This window comes from Crocuta crocuta, unplaced genomic scaffold, assembly GCF_008692635.1.
Source record: "Crocuta crocuta isolate KB4526 unplaced genomic scaffold, BGI_CrCroc_1.0 scaffold102, whole genome shotgun sequence".
NCBI lineage: Eukaryota > Metazoa > Chordata > Mammalia > Carnivora > Hyaenidae > Crocuta > Crocuta crocuta.
In genome coordinates this window covers 8,755,793-8,770,462 of record NW_027530019.1, presented here as the reverse complement: position 1 = coordinate 8,770,462, position 14,670 = coordinate 8,755,793, and the positions used below count along the sequence as shown (strand labels likewise).

Genomic DNA, 14,670 nt, shown 5'->3' with positions numbered 1-14,670 from the left:
AAGGGAGTCAGATTTTGTCATACTTTTTCTGCATTTCGATGTGATCATGTAATTTTCTTTAACTTATTGATGTAATGGATTACATTAATTGATTTTCAAACGGTGTATCAACCTTGCATACCTGAGATAAATCCCATTTGGCCATGGCATATAATTTTCTGTATCCATTATTGGATTTGGTTTTCTAATATTTTGTTAAACATTCTAGCATCTGTATTCATAAGAGTCTGTCTATAGTTTCCTTTTTTTGTGATGTCTTTGGTTTTGGTATCATGGTAATTCTGGCCTCATAGAATCAGTTAGGAAGTATTCCCTCTGTTTCTATTTTTAGGATGAGATTATGGAGAATTGGTGTGATTTCCTCCTTAAATATTTGGTAGAATTCACTAGTGAACGTATCTGGGAATACTGTTTTCTTTAAAACAATTTTGAAAAATAAAACTTATTTTATTTAGATTGAAGTAAGTTTATTTCAATAAATAAAATAAGATGAAATTAAAATTTACTTATTACTTAGATTGAAATAAAATTGACTTTCCTCACTAAAAATAATAGCCATATTTTCTGCATTAATCCTAGATAAACCACAAACCCCTTATTTTTATAAGTTTTCCAGATCAAAATGAAGAAGTAGATACAGTCACAGGAAAAGACAGAAGAAAATAGATAGATCAATTGTCAGTATCCATGGCCTCTGATTCTGGTTTGATCATGAAACAGAAGTGTTTAACATATACCTTATTAAAAGCTTAAGACTCAGGAAAGTGTAGGCTCAACAAAGTAACAAATAGCAACAACCAGATATGGAACAAGAATGCGAGTTGCTTACATTTGAATTTCAACTGTAACTTGTTCCTTTAGGTTCACTTAATAAAGACAAAACCTGCACTGACACTCTTATTTAATGAGCTCACCGTTTCCCTCTCTCTGATAATTCCATTAACTGTACATTAGAAATCTTTAACAATATACTTAAAACCCCAGCTAGTCAAAGGTCAGTTGTTTCATTGTAACATTTTATAAAATCTATTTTTTCCTCTCTAACATCCCTCAAATTTATTCTTTCAAAGAAGTGATAACTCCATACAATTGGATCCTCAGCGATAATAATGCTATATCCAAAATGATTTTAAACATTTCTAGAGTGCCAGAGCCAGAGATCATGCAGAAATGAACTATGGTACTTTCAATACTATCTTCTGGAAGAACAGATAAATCCTCAAGGTGTGAGCATTAAAATAAGTGGTTATTTAAACAGATAGATTAGCAATGGCTAATATATTCAGTAAGAGGCCCCTAGGCAAAGATATTCAGTGCTTAAGTGGCCTACAAACACCTTACAACTTTGCCTCCAAATTTTAAACATAGGAAAAAAAACCTATTTTTAAACATTTTCTTAAGTATTTTTAATGGCTCATTAATTATCTGTAGGCAATTCTGACTTGTTTGTGTAGCACTGACTTGTTTGTGTAGAGTTTGATGTATGGATCTACCATTAAATCCAGATGATTTATATAAAACATTAATGTTAGGCAAAGCCAACTTCCTTAACCTTCATTCTTTCAAAGTGTTCCCCAGGAAGGCATTTGAGATGCATTTGAGTGTATTCACAGCACTCATCCTCAAACAAATCACAGGAAGAATACACAAGACTTTCAGCAATGCATAAACATGAGGAAGAAACTTGAAGCGAGGCAGATGGAGGGCTTCATAAGTGGTGATTGGGAGCTCTACCTCTTTCCTTCTGTGTTTCTACTTGATTTTCTTTTTTTCTTTTTTTTTTTTTTTAAATTTTTTAATGCTTTATTTATTTCTAGGAGAGAGAGAGACAGCGTGAGCAGGGGAGGGTCAGAGAGAGAGGGAGTCACAGACTGAAACAGGCTCCGGGCTCTGAGCTGGCAGTCAGCACAGAGCCCGACGCGGGGCTCGAACCCACGAACTGCGAGATCATGACCTAAGCGAAAGTCGGACGCTTAACCGACTAAGCCACCCAGGCGCCCCTCTACTTGATTTTCTAACACGGAAACTGAGCTGAGAGTGTGTCAGGATTGGCTGAGTCACTTCTCTACAAGGCAGTCAGCATGGCACCTCTGTTTCATTGAATTTGAGCTGTCCCATGATAGAAAATACCCGAGATAAGTATTTAAAGGCTTTGGGGTGTTGTTCTGAGAATATATCTTTAAGTCTCTGAGTAATGCCTTGCCCTGTTGCAACACTTAGGGATCTTTTATAGTAATTCTCAGACGCTAGTTGAGATTCCAAGTCACCTTGCTGTGCTCTGTGGAATTTCTCAGGGAATTTCATTTGAATATTAGGTTGGTTATCAAATTTATGGTTTCCTCAAACCAAAATCGGTGGTTAATTTAGTGTTTTCCATCACCTTATTAGTGAATGCAAAACTGTAGTGAAGCTGCTAGCTGCAAACAAAACATCTAAGATTTGTCATGTGGGGATTTTGTCCAAGGGTTCTTATAAAAGATAGGACTTTTTTTTTTTAAGGTTATTTATTTATTTTGAGAGAGACAGAGACCACATGAGGGGTGGGGGCAGAGAGAGGGAGACCGAGAATCCCAAGCAGGCCAGCACAGAGCCCAGCGTGGGGTGTGAACCCACAAACTGTGAGATCATGACTTGAGCGGAAACCAAGAGTTGGACACTTAACTGAGTGAGCCACCTAGGTGCCCCAAGATAGGCTATTTTTAAGAACAACAATGACAAAAATAAAATAAAAAAATCTGTTGATGTATGGCAGGACATCTCAGCCAGCCACGGTTATTCCATCTAGTATTTGTGTCACTGTGCCATCTAAACATAAAACAAGTGCTTGTAGGAAATGTATTAAAATTTCAAAAACACCATGCTTGTCTCTCAATTTGAGAATGACAAATTTCCTTCAGGTCATTACTTTTTTCTTCATTATTCAGAGAAAAGACAGAAACTACATTGTCATATATGAGTTGCTGTGATTGATGGATAAAAGAACAGACTTCCTCAGTTGTTCCCAGTACAATAGTTACTGCCATAACAGGCACTGACTTTGCTAACTGCATTACTTAAGGCATAGGAAGAGCAGAGTGTATAGAGAGCTTAGGACTATTTCTCTAAAAGTCTTGAGAGAAGCAGTTCATTTTTGATGAAAATCTACTGGACCTATGGTATTCCTGGCGCCACAGTACTCCATATTTAATCCCTACTTTCCGGTTATTACAATGTGAAAGTACACACCCCAAATTTCCACCTTATCTTCATAGAGCAGGAAGCCCACAGATTCTTCTCCCAGGTATGGATTCATCAACAGATCTTGCCAACACTGGTGGATGTTCCCCTATGTCCACACACCAGTGATCATGAAAGGGGAGTGAGTCTCACTTGCCTGATGGGTTCTTCCCGAACAGATCTAGCGTCTGGCTCTTGCTATTTTCCAATGGAACTTGTTAGATGGTGCCTCCTAGTGCTTTCTCAGGACCACTTCACCAGAATTTATCCTGCACTTCAGCAATGCTTGAAAGATACAGGAGTTTAGAGAGTTTATGGGATTTTATCAGCCTCAGGTCCTTCCAGAGGTAGGTTTTATTTACATAAGAATCAAATTTTCAAATAAAGATCTTAGGTATTATTTTCCTTCTCTTCAAGGGTTAAAGGTAAAATGTTTTCATCCAGTTCTTTACCTCCTGCATTGGTGTTCTAGGCATAGCTTCTATGTCTTTATTGTTTTGTTCCTGGACAGAAGGCTTGTCAATTTTTTTCTCATTTTTTAAAAATGTTTTAGTGCCCTAATTTCATCTTCATTCAGTTCTCTTATCACTTTCTGTGTCTACTCTGCAGATTGTTCAGACAACTTGTAAGATAAAAATTTTTCCTGTAAGGACTAGTTCTGCAGATCGTAGGAGTCTCAAAGTGTTTGGCACATAATCAGTAATACTGTCTCTTCTACGTTTTCTCTTTTTAAGTCTGCTCTTCTATAATCTTCAGCTACTTCTGATCTGACTCTTCCTGGTGCAGTGGGGGCTGTGAAGGGGTTAGGTGTCCCTACCTTGCAGGTCCCGCTTTCCCCTTCCTATCTTCTCAGGGCAGCCCGCCCTTGGGGGTCAGGGAGGGGAGACAGCCCAGCACCTTCAGAGATTCTATGCTGAAACTATTGATTAAATATGCAAGTAGAAAAAAAGACCTTTTTTTAGACATGCAGACTTTCAAAACAACTTTACCTCCCTTGCATTCTGGTGTAGTCAGGCTTCTAAAGTGGTTAGAAGAACCACTTTAAAGAACTTCTAAAGAATCACCCCAGTGGTTCTGAGTATGAGCTAGCCATAGTTCATTGCTTCTAATGAACAGAATAGGAAAAGTTGATGGATAGCACTTTGACAAAAGTGCAGTTACAAAAGACTGACTTGGTCTTGCTTACATTTTCTCTTGTTCTCTTGCTTCTTTGTTCTGATGAAATCAACCATCTTCTTAATGAACCACCCCATGAAAAAGCCAGTGCAGCAAGAAACCAAAGGAAGCATCTGGCCATTTGCTCCTGAGGATCTGAGGACCTCAGTCCAATAGGAAACACTTTAAGTCTATTACCAAAAAGAATAATCATGACTTCCCCTAGTAGTAATTCCCTAGATCTCCTAGTATGTCCTCTAAGAAAGGAAGCAGAGAGAACACAAACACCACATGGATAATTCTATTTTTAATCCAGGGGATCTCAGCTGGGGGCAGCTTTGTCTCCTGAGGACATCTAGCAACACCTAGAGACATTTTTGATTGGCATTACTTGAGTCTGGGGACACTACTGACATCTAGAGGGTAGAGGCTAGGGATGCCAGTAAACATCCTAACAATGCATAGGACCACCCCGCAACAAAATATTATGTCAGACAATGCCACCTGAATGTCAATAGTACCTAAGTTGTAAGAAATCTTGTCCTAACCTAATAGTTTGATTTTTCAACTTGTGGTTGATGTCCCCACCTGTGGGTAGTTTGCTTATATACCTTTTGTTTGTTAAGGCTGGCAAAGTATAGAATATTGCTAGATAACAATTAGTTGTAAAAATTTAACTATGGGAGGCTAATAAGGGCATGAGACCTGTTAGCTACAGCAAGTAAGTGCAAGAATGAATCCATAATTCCTTTTTTTAAAAGCAATATCATCTTTTAATAGCTTCCTTCCTGTGATATTATGAATTATAATAAGAAATATATATTTGGCCCTTGTCCTGTTTCTAGTGCAGAACTTCTAAAAACCCTTGGAATTTCTTAAGTGGTGAATGAGATAAAGGTGCCTCTTATTATGTTAATGAGGTGAATTTTGGAATGCCCCTGGGTCTCCTAAGAATTGGGCTGTTTGGCTGGATTGGAGGGTTGGGACTTTCAGTCTCACCCTTATACCTCTTGGGAGGGGAGAGGGGTTAGAGATTGAATAGATTTCCAATGGCTGATGACTTAATCAGCCATGCCTATGTAATGAAGCCTCCATAAAAATTTAGAAATGGACAGTTTGGACAGCTTCCAGATTGGTGAACTGGGAGAGTTGGAGGTGCTGGGAGAGTAGCACACCTAGGCTGGACATGGAAGCTCCATGTCCCTAGCCCTATACCTTGCCCTATGTGTCTGTTCCATCTGGATATCCACCTGTGTCCTTTATCATAAAGTTTTATAATAAACTGGTAAATGTAAGTAAGTGCTTCCCTGAGTTCTGTGAGCTACTCTAGCTAATCATTTGAATCTGAAAGGGTAGAGGTCAGAACCTCTGATTTAGAGCTAGTTGCTAAGAAGAAGCACAGCTAACAACCTGGACTTGCACCTCGCATCTGAAATCCAAGGTGTGGATCTTTGGAACTTCCAATCTATAGCTGGTTGTTTATCAGCATAGGTGTCAACTTGAGCTTGTGATTGGCTTCTCAAGTAGAGAGTAGTCTTTTGGGATTGAGCCCTGTCCCTTTGGAGTCTGATGCTATCTCTGGGTAGACAGTTCAGAATTGAGTTGAACTCCATAGAACACCTACCTTGTGTCCTAAGCATTGTGTGGTGGCGTGGGAGGGAAACTCCTCCACATACATGTCAGAATTGGTTTTAGAACCATTTTACTTACCTAGAAAAAGTCCCCACAGCTGTGTTCCAGAAACTCTGGAGGTATCCCCAGTGAATTTTTAGTTTCTCTTATAAATATTCATTCTGTGTTGGTGGCTTAAAATTATACCCTACTTCATGCCTGGTTTTGTCTCTTCAATGCCAGACTTGATTTTATTTGTGCCTCACAGTAATGCTTGCACATTTGCTTCAGCCTAAACTCTGTGCCTTTTAGGATAATCCTGACAGTACCATATCCAGGGGCTTGTTGGTTTGGACGCAGGGGGAGTTTAAAGACCTATAACCAAATTGTTAGCAAATTATTAATCCATGTATTTCTGAAGTTCAGCATTAGTGAATATCTAGTAGGTAAGATTTTTTAATAATTTACCCGCAACTATAGCACAGATCATATTACTTAAAGTTAGAAAGCTTTTCTAGTACTGACTAGCTTCATGAATTTTGTTTTAGTATTATGTACAAAGTGTCTGGAACCACTGCATAGTGGAGCATTCACCATTGTATACATACACAAAAACTGGTTTGGCCAGTTGGACTAAATTAGCTGATCCTAATTGTTGACTATTTTCAACCAAATAAATATTTAATGATTAGTTGGTAACTAGTCCCAGATTTGTATTTTTTCAACCGACCATAAAACCATTGTCATTGGACAATCCCAAATTGATGGGCAACTGTGTTTCATGCCTTACTCCAGAATGTAAGCATTACAAGTTTCTTTAGATTTAATTTTTCTTTAGATTACAGTTTTTTAAGTGTAAATGTTTTCAAATGAGTTTGTTACTCCAGCTTTCTCTTCTGAGATTTTTAGCCTTCCACATGTGATAGTAAGAGGTTTTGTTAGTCATCCTCTGTTCTAGTTATCTATTGCTGCATGACAAACCACCTCCAAATCTAGCAACGTGAAAACAACAGTTTTACTATTCTCACAGAATTCCAATAGGGCATGGTGGGAATGTTTTGTCTCTGTTGCGTTCTGTGCAGGGCCTCAGCTAGGAAGACTTAGTGTTGAGTGGTGACTTGAACAGCTGGGCACTGGAATCATCACAAAGCTTCTTCACTCAGATGCCAGCACATAGGCTGGGATGACATGAAGACTGGGCAAAACCAGGGCTGTTGACCAGATCACTTACATAGTGCCTTTCTCTCTGGCTTTGGCTTCTCACAGGGTTGGTGGCTAAGTTCCAAGAGGGAGCTTTCTGAGAGTGTTCCAAGAAACACAGGTGGAAGCTGTAGAGCCTGTTATGACCTAGTTTTAGAAGTCACATAGCCTTTCTTCCATATTCTATTGCAGAGATCAGTGAACTATGGCCTCATGCCAAATCTAGCCTGCCACCTGTCATTGTAAATAAAGTGTTAATGGACATAGCCATGTCCATTTGTTTACATTTTGTCTCTGGCTGCTTTCATGCTACAATGCAGCGTAGAGTAGTTGCAACAGAGACCTGAAGGCCTGCAAAGCCTAAGATATTAACTATCTGGCCCTTTACAGAAAGGTGTGCTGAGCTTTGCTCTATTAGTTAAAACTATCACAGCCTCTCAGTGTCATGGGAGCCCCACTCTTGGTGGGAGGTATGTCAAAAAGGTACAACCTGTTTTGAAAATTACCATAGCACTCATTTACCTCTCAGATTTTAATCCTTGTTTGGTTTTTAATTGTGTAAGCTACTTAAAAGAGCTCGTCTCACATATGTGAATGCATGCTGAAGTTCTGTGAGATCAGGTTAAAAAGTGGGAGCCAACTGTGTTGTTTCAAATTTTATTCTTTTGAAATTTGCCTGTGTCAGCTCTGTGGGTAAATGTTTTGCTGATAATTTTTCCAAAGAAAGGTTAGAAGGGTTAACCTGTGTTTACAGAGTTAAAGCAGAGATAGAGAAGACCTTTACTTCCTGAAGGAAAAAAAAAAAGAAGAAACAAGAGAAAGATGGTAAACAGTTCTCTGAATAGTTAAGCTTCACTTGTTCAACAAATTGCAGGTTTTATAAATCATTACTTACTTATTTATGAAAAAATTTTAATTTAAATATGCTATATTGGCACAATTTTAATTAACCCCAATTTCCTCATCTATAGAATGAAGGGGTTTGGTATTCAGTGGTTCAAAACCCTGACACATATTGAAAACATAGGGGCCCAGGCCCTTATCCTAGATAATAAACCGGACCATCTGGAATGGGGCTCCCACAGGTTTTAAAATCTCCTCAGGTTATTTTCATATACTACAGCCAGGGCAGAGAAATAGGCAGTAAGGTGATGGTGGGCTCCTTTATAGATGGCAACATTTCCTTGTTCTGTGATTATAAAGGGGATATGAAAATGGAAAGTTTCAGGTGAAGAGGGAGGGGCCAAGATGGCAGGACACCGTGGAAGTGTTTTTTTTTGCCTCTTTTGTCCATGAAATGCAGCCAGATCAACACTAAACCATCTTGCTCACCTAGAAACTGATGTGAGGATTAACACAAAAATCTGCACAACCTGAACCATTTTTATTTTCCATTTTTATTAAAAAGATTTTTCCGTAATTTTTCCTATTATATTTTTTACTTTTTTGTAAATTTTTGGATTCCATTTTACTACTATTATTTTGTTTTATTCTATTTTATTGTATTCATTTTTTCAAATTTTCAATGTTTTCCTTTTCTTATCTTTCCCTTTTTTCTCTAATCTATCAGGTTCCTTTCAACAATCAGACCAAAACACACCTAGGATCTAGCATTCTTTATTTGATTTTTTTGTGTTACTTTTAATTTTTAATTTTTAACTTTATTAATTCCTTTTCTTCCTTTAAATGACAAAGTGAAGGAATTCACCCCAAAAGAAAGAACTCCAGAAAAGAATAGCCAGGGATTTAATCATCACAGATATGAGCAAGATGTGTGAACCAGAATTTAGAATCACAATAATAAGAATATTAGCTGGGGTTGAAAATAGGTTAAAATCCCTTTCTATGGAGATAAAAGAAGTAAAATCTAGTCAGAATGAAATAAAAAAATACTGCAATTTTGAATGAATGCCACAGCGGCAAGGATGGATGAAAGNAATATTAGCTGGGGTTGAAAATAGGTTAAAATCCCTTTCTATGGAGATAAAAGAAGTAAAATCTAGTCAGGATGAAATAAAAAAATACTGCAATTTTGAATGAATGCCACAGTGGCAAGGATGGATGAAAGAGCAGTGAATAGGCGATATAGATGACAAACTTATGGAGAACAATGAAGCAGAGAAAAAGAGGGAGACTAAGGCATAAGAGCACAATATAAGAATTAGAGAACTCAGTGACTCATTAAAAAGGATTAACATCAGAATCTTAGGGGTCCCAAAAGATGAAGAGAGGGAAAAAGGGGTAGAAGGGTTATGTGAGCAAATCATAGTAGAAAACTTTCCTAACCTGGGGAAAGACACAGACCTGAAATCCAGGAAGCACAGAGGACTCCCATTAGTTTCAACAAAAACCGAACATCAACAAAACATATCATGTCAAATTCACAAAATACTCAGGCAAGGAAAGAATCATGAAAGCAGCAAGGGAAAAAAGTCTTTAACCTACATGGGAGACAGATCAGATTTGCAGCAGACCTATCCACAGAAACTTGGCAGAAAGAAAGGATCTATTCAATGTGCTGAATCTGAAAAATATACAGCCAAGAATTCTTTATCCAGCAAGTCTGTCATTCAAAATAGAAGAAGAGATTAAGTTTCCTGGACAAACAAAAATTAAAGAAATTTGTGACCACTAACCCAAACATGCAAGAAATTTTAAAGGGGACTCTCTAAGGGGACAAGAGAATAAAAGAAAAAAAGACCAAAAGCAACAAAGGCTAGAAAAGACCAGAGAACATCACCAGAAACTCCAAGTCTACAGGCAACATAATGGCAATAAATTCATATCTTTCAGTACTCACTCTAAATGTCAGTGGACTAAATGCTCCAATCAAAAGACAGGCTAACAGAATGGATAAGAAAACAAGATCCATCTATATGTGGTTCACAAGAGACTCACTTTAGACAGAAAGACACCTTCAGTCTGAAGGTAAGGGGATGGAGAATCATCTATCATACTAATGCTTGCCAAAAGAAAGCCAGAGTAGCCATACTTATATCAGACTTTAAAAAATAAAGACTGTAATAAGAGATGAAAAAGGGCATTATATCATAATTAAGGGGGTCTATCCACCAAGAAGATCTAACAGTTGTAAACATTTATGCTCCAAACGTGAAAGCACCCAAATATATAAATCAATTAATCAAAACATAAAGAAATTAATTGATAATGATACCATAATTGTAGGGGACTTCAACACCTCATCTACAGCAATGGACAGATCATCTAAGCAAAAAATCAAAAGGGAAACAGTGGCCTTGAATGACACACTGGACCAGAAAGCCTTAACAGATAAATTCAGAATATTTCATCCTAAAGCAGTGGAATACACATTCTTCTTGAGTGCACATGGAACATTCTCCAGAATAGATCACATAATGGGACACAAATCAGCCCTCAACAAGTACATAAAGATTGACATCATACCATGCATATTTTCAGGCCACAATGCTATGAAACTGGAAATCAACCACTAGAAAAACTTGGAAAGACAACAAATACTTGGAGATTAAGGAACACCCTACTAAAGAATGAATGGGTTAACCAAGAAGTTAAAGAGGAAATTAAAAAGTACATGGAAGCCAATAAAACTGATAACACCACAGCCTAAAACCTCTGGGATGCAACAAAAGTGGTCATAAGAGGGAAGTATATAGCAATCCAGGCCTTCCTAAGGAAGGAAGAAAAGTCTCTGATAAACAACCTAACCTTATACTTTAAAGACCTGGAAAAGGAACAGCAAATAAAACCCCAAACAGCAGAAGACAGGAAATAATAAAAATTAGAGCAGAAATCAATGCTGTCAAAAAAAAAACACAAAAAAAGAAAAAAACAAAAAAACCCAAAGCAGTAGAACAGACCAATGAAACTAAAAGGCGGTTCTTTGAAAGAATTAGCAAAATTGATAAACCCCTAAGCAGTTTGATCAAAAAGGAAAAGGAAAGGACCCAAATAAAGAAAATCAAGAATGAAAGAGGAGAGATCACAACCAAACTGCAGAAATAGAAACAATAACAGAATATTAGAAGCAATTATATATCAATAAAATGGGCAATCTGGAAGAAATGGACAAATTCCTAGACACATATAAACTACCAAAACTGAGACAGGTAAGAAATAGAAAATTTGAACATAGCCATAACCAGTAAAGAGATTGAATTAGTAATGAAAAATCTCCCAAAACACAAGAGTCCAGAGCTGGATAACTTTCCAGGGGAATTCTACCAAACATTTAAAGAAGAATTAACACGTATTCTCTTGAAGCTGTTTCAAAAAATAGAAATGGAAGGAAAACTTCCAAACTCTTTCTATGAAGCCAGCATTACCTTGATTTCAAAACCAGACAAAGACTCCACTAAAAAGGAGAACTACAAACCAAGTTCCCTGATGAACACGGATGCAAACATTCTCAACAAGATACTAGCCAACCAGATACAACAAGACATTAAAAAAATTATTCACCACGACCGAGTGGGATATATATCTGGGATGCAGTGCTGGTTCAATATCCACAAAACAGTCAATGTGACATATCACATCAATAAAAGAAAGAACCACATGATTCTCTCTATAGGTGCAGAGAAAGCATTTGACAAAATACAGCATCCTTTCTTGATAAAAACCTTCAAGAAAGTAGGGATAGAAGTATAAAGCTGTATATGAAAGACCCACCACTAATATCATCCTCAATGGGGAAAAACTGAGAGCTTTCTCCCTAAGGTCAGGAGCAAGACAGGGATGTCCACTCTCGCCACTGTTATTCAACACAGTATTGGACGTCTTAGCCTCAGCAATCAGACAACATAAAGAAATAAAAGGCAACCATATGGGCTAGGAAGAGGTCAAACTTTCACTCTTTGCAGATGACATGGTACTATATATGAGAAACCCTAAAAGATTCCACCAAAAAATTGCTAGAACTGATCCATGAATTCAGCAAAGTCGCAGGATACAAAATCAATGCACAGAAATCAGTTGCATTCCTATACACCAATAATGAAGCAACAAAAAGAGAAATCAAGGAATCAATCCCATTTACAATTGTACCAAAAACCATAAAATACCTAGGAATAAATCTAACCAGAGTTGAAAAATCTATACACTGAAAACTTTAGAAAGCTTATGAAAGAAATTGAAGAAGACACAAGAAAGTGGAAAAATATTCCATGCTCCTGGATAGATAGAACAAATATTGTCAACACTACCCCAAGCAATCTACATATTCAATGCAATCCCCATCAAAATAACACCAGCATTCTTCACAGAGCTAGAACAAACAATTCTAAAATTTGTATGGAACCAGAAATAGCCAAAGCACTCCTGACAAAGAAACCAAAGCTGGAGCATCACCATCGTGGATTTCAAGCTGTATTACAAAGCTGTAATAATCAATACAGTACNTACAATTGTACCAAAAACCATAAAATACCTAGGAATAAATCTAACCAGAGTTGAAAAATCTATACACTGAAAACTTTAGAAAGCTTATGAAAGAAATTGAAGAAGACACAAGAAAGTGGAAAAATATTCCATGCTCCTGGATAGATAGAACAAATATTGTCAACACTACCCCAAGCAATCTACATATTCAATGCAATCCCCATCAAAATAACACCAGCATTCTTCACAGAGCTAGAACAAACAATTCTAAAATTTGTATGGAACCAGAAATAGCCAAAGCACTCCTGACAAAGAAACCAAAGCTGGAGCATCACCATCGTGGATTTCAAGCTGTATTACAAAGCTGTAATAATCAATACAGTACAGTACTGGCACAAAAACAGACACTCAGATCAATGGAACAGAATAGAGAACCCAGAAATGGATCCACAAACATATGGCCAACTAATCTTTGAGAAAGCAGGAAAGAATATCCAATGGAAAAAAGACAGTCTCTTTAGCAAATGGTGCTGGGAGAACCGGACAGCAACATGCAGAAGAATGAATCTGGCCCACTTTCTTACACCACACACAAAAATAAACTAAAAATGGATGAAAGACCTAAACATAAGACGGGAAGCCATCAAAATCCTACAGGAGAAAGAAAGCAGGCAAAAACCCATTTAACTTCGGCCACAGCAACTTATTATTCAACATGTCTCTGGAGGTAAGGGAAATAAAAGCAAAAATGAACTCTTGGGACCTCATCAAAATAAAAACTTCTGCACAATGAAGGAAACAACCAGCAAAACTAAAAGGCAACTGACAGAATGGGAGAAAATATTTGCAAATGACATATCAGATAAAGGGTTAGTATCCAAAATCTATAAAGAACTTATCAAACTTAACACCCAAAACCAAATAATCCAGTGAAGAAATGGGCAAAAGACAGGAATAGACACTTCTCCAAAGAAGATATCCACATGGCCAACCAACATATGAAAAAATGCTCAACATCACTCATCATCAGGAAAATACAAATCAAAATCACAATGAGATACTACCTCATACCAGTCAGAATGGCTAAAATTAACAACTTAGTAGCAACAACAGATGTTGGCAAGGATGAGGAGAAAGATGATCTCTTTTACACTGCCGGTAGGAATGCAAACTGATGCAGCCACTCTGGAAAACAGTATGGAGGTTCCTCAAAAAACTAAAAATAGAATTACCCTATGACCCAGAAGTTGCACTACTAGGTATCTATCCAAGGGATACAGGTGTGCTGTTTTAAAGGGGCACATGCACCCCAATGTTTATAGCAGTACTATCGAGTATGGAAAGAGTCCAAATGTCCATCAACAGATGAATGGATAAAGAAGATACACACACACACACACACACACACACACTCATACACAATGGAGTATTATTCAACAATCAAAAAGAATGCAGTCTTACTATTTGCAACTACATGGATGGAACTAGAGGGTTTTTTGCTAAGCGAAATTGGTCAGTCAGAGAAAGATAAATATCATATGACTTCACTCATATGAGGAATTTAAGATACGAAACAGATGAACATAAGGAAAGGGAGCAAAAATAATATAAAAACAGGGAGGAGGACAAAACATAAGAGACTCTTAAATATAAAGAACAAACAGAGGGCTACTGGAAGGTTGGGGGGGGGTGCTAAATGGGCAAGGGGCCTTAAGGAATCTACTCCAGAAATCATTGTTGCACTATATACTAACTAACTTGAATGTAAATTAAAAAATGAATAAGTAAATAAAACAGAAAAAAAAAAAGAAAATGGAAAGTTACCCTATATTTTTTGTTTATGCTAACTGAGAAAATTATTTGGAATGAAAGTAGTACATTTTAATATAACCAGCATGATTTTAGTATGTTACAGGCATTTGGATTTGCTGATTGAGCATGAACCTAAGTCAAATATCTTGATTTTCACACATCTTTGACCCACTGATTATCTGTCACTTCACACTTACTCATTTACTGAAGCAGCCTTTCTATTAGTTTGTTTATGCACATACTAGTATAACACCTCTTTTCAAAATGATATTGACACATATTTTCAAGTATATACTA

General features: G+C 37.2%; 1 pseudogene; it reads right to left on the bottom strand.

Annotated features, from left to right (window-relative positions):
• Positions 1-1,421: 1,421 nt before the first annotated feature.
• Positions 1,422-4,448, bottom strand: LOC144231790 (52 kDa repressor of the inhibitor of the protein kinase-like; annotated as a pseudogene).
• Positions 4,449-14,670: the final 10,222 nt, after the last annotated feature.